Raw genomic sequence first — 2,835 nt, 5'->3', positions numbered from 1 at the left:
AGACCAATCTGCAGTGTCTTCCTTTGTTTCCAAGTTTCTGTCCCTTGACTGGTGGAAGCTGAGCTTACTAAGAGAACCTAGTGCAGCATTTCGGCCTCACATAGGACTGGGCTTCGGCCCCTCCTGAGGACGATTCCTCGGTGGGCTTTATACACCGGCACTACAACTCACGTAAGCAGCAAAACCGTCAGAGACATCTTTGCTATCACTGGGACTGGTGATCTATCGTGTGTGTGTTACTAATACCTGACTCACGCCATGGGACAATCAGCAACCACCCCATTGTCCCTTGTAACCGATCACTTTGGAGAAGTGAAAAAGCGCGCTCAACATCTTAGTACAGGCATAAAAAGGGGCAGACTCGAGACTTTCTGCAGTTTCGAGTGGCCCGCCTTTAACATAGGGTGGCCACAAGAGGGCACCTTCGACTTACAAACCACTCGGAGAGTCCGAGACATAGTGCTCCGCCCACGAACGGGGCATCCAGATCAGATTCCTTACATTGTTGCCTGGGAAGACCTGATCTGTAAGCCCCCCCCCCCTTGGGTAAAATCCTTCCTGCCTCCACAGGAGCCGCAGTTACCGTCTGTAGTGCTGGCGGCATGCGAGAAAAGGAAGGAGAAAGCGAAGCCTCCTAAAGAGGCTAGCGTAGCAAAACAAGCAGACAGTAAGCCCACGGCGCCGTTATACCCAGTTTTACAGGACAGCAGTGCGGAAGAGCTCATTTTTTCCCCCTCCTTACCAAGCCCAGCCCCCTCCTACTCCTGCTCCAGCCCAGGCCCCTGCTACTCTTGCTCCTGTACAACATGAAGTGGTGACCCGGCCCGCAGCAGGCGGGAGGGAGGGCGGATCCACCAGCTCTCAGTCGCCCTGGTGAGGGGGGAACCCGCCCTCAATACTCAGAACAGGCGGGCGGCATCTCCAGCGGGGCCGGCTGACTCTACTGTCCTCCCATTAAGAGCCACGAGACCCCCAGACGCACAAGGCAACCAACCCCATCACTATTGGCCCTTTGCCACTAGCGATCTGTACAATTGGCGATCTCAACATGCCAAATTCTCAGATAATCTTAGGGACCTGATTAACCTGTTAGAAATCGTTCTGTTCACACATCAGCCCACCTGGGATGATTGTCAGCAACTCCTCCAAATTTTATTCGCCACAGAGGAGCGAGAAAGAATCCAGACAGAGGCCAGGAAGTTAGTTCCTGGTGATAATGGGCAACCCACCATTAATGCTGACATCATCAATGCCTCTTTTCCGTTGTCTAGACCAGACTGGGATTTTAACCTAATGGAAGGGAGGGAGAGGCTCCGAGTTTATCGCCAGGCTCTGTTGGGAGGTCTCAAAGTGGCTGCTAGAAAGTCCACCAATTTGGCCAAAGTCAGTAGTGTGCAACAGAAACCGGATGAGAGCCCTGCAGCATTTTTAGAGAGAATTCAGGAAGCTTTCCGTAGGTACACGCCTATGGACCCTGAAGCTACTGAAACTAAGGCAGCGGTGGTCACGGAAACTGAAGTAATATGGGCTGAACCTCTGCCAGCTGGAACTTCTGCTCAGCGAGCAGAGCTTATAGCATTGACTAAGGCATTGACTCTAGGGGAGGGTCGAAAGCTGAATGTATATTCAGACAGCAAGTACGCTTTTGCAACAGTGCATTTTCATGGAGCTATATATAGGGAAAGGGGACTGCTGACAGCAGAAGGCAAAACCATTAAAAATAAAGAAGAGATCCTGGCCCTATTGAAGGCCCTCTGGTTGCCTAAGAAGTTAGCTATAATGCACTGCCCTGGGCATCGGAAAGAGAATACACCCATTGCCAGAGGCAACAATTTGGCCGACCAGACTGCCAGAGAAGTTGCTTTGACAGCCAGCAGGGCCCTAGTAACTCAATTACCTGACCCAGGAGATGCCACTCTGCCAGAAGACCCAGCATATTCCAAGGCAGACCTAGACTGGATCAGACTTCTGCCTAAGACACATAGGGAAGTGGTGGAAAACGTCAGATGATAAATTAATAGTACCTGAAGCTTTAGGAGAATGTATTCTCACGAAAATGCACCGGGCAACTCATGTGGGCACTCGTAAAATGCAAGACCTCCTAAGAGAAGCAAAAATCAAAATTCGAAATGCTAACTCCAGAATTGAACGCATTGTTGCCACCTGTAAAGCATGTCAGCTCACCAACGCAACTAGAACTAAAGCCGACCCAGGCTGCAGGACAAGAGGAGACCGTCCTGGTGCTTACTGGGAATTAGATTTCTCAGAGGTAAAACCTCGGAGGTATAATTATAAATATTTACTAGTCTTTGTAGACACCTTTTCAGGATGGACAGAAGCCTTCCCCACCAAGCATGAAACAGCACAAATAGTAGCTAAAAAGCTGCTGGAAGACATCCTACCGAGGTATGGCTTTCCAGCGATGCTTGGGTCAGATAACTGACCCGCCTTCATCTCCAAGGTGAGTCAGAGGTTAGCTAAAGTGCTGGGGGCCGATTGGAAATTACATTGTGCATACAGACCCCAGAGTTCAGGCCAGGTCGAGAGAATGAATCGGACACTAAAAGAGACTCTGATCAAACTGTCCCTTGAGACTGGCGCAGATTGGGTGACTCTCCTTCCTTTCGCCCTATATAGAGTACATAACACACCGTACAAGCTAAAGTTAACCCCCTTTGAGATCATGTTTGGAGTGCCCCCACCCATCATTCCGAACCTCCGGTCGGAAGTACTGGTTGAATTTGATGACCAAAAGTTGCTCCTTTCCCTAAAAAGTCTCCAGCAGGTGCAACGCAGCGTCTGGCCGCAGTTGAGAGCGTTGTATGAGACAGGCCC

Source organism: Chrysochloris asiatica, unplaced genomic scaffold (genome assembly GCF_000296735.1).
Source record: "Chrysochloris asiatica unplaced genomic scaffold, ChrAsi1.0 scaffold00856, whole genome shotgun sequence".
Lineage (NCBI taxonomy): Eukaryota > Metazoa > Chordata > Mammalia > Afrosoricida > Chrysochloridae > Chrysochloris > Chrysochloris asiatica.
This window is presented reverse-complemented; position numbering follows the sequence as displayed.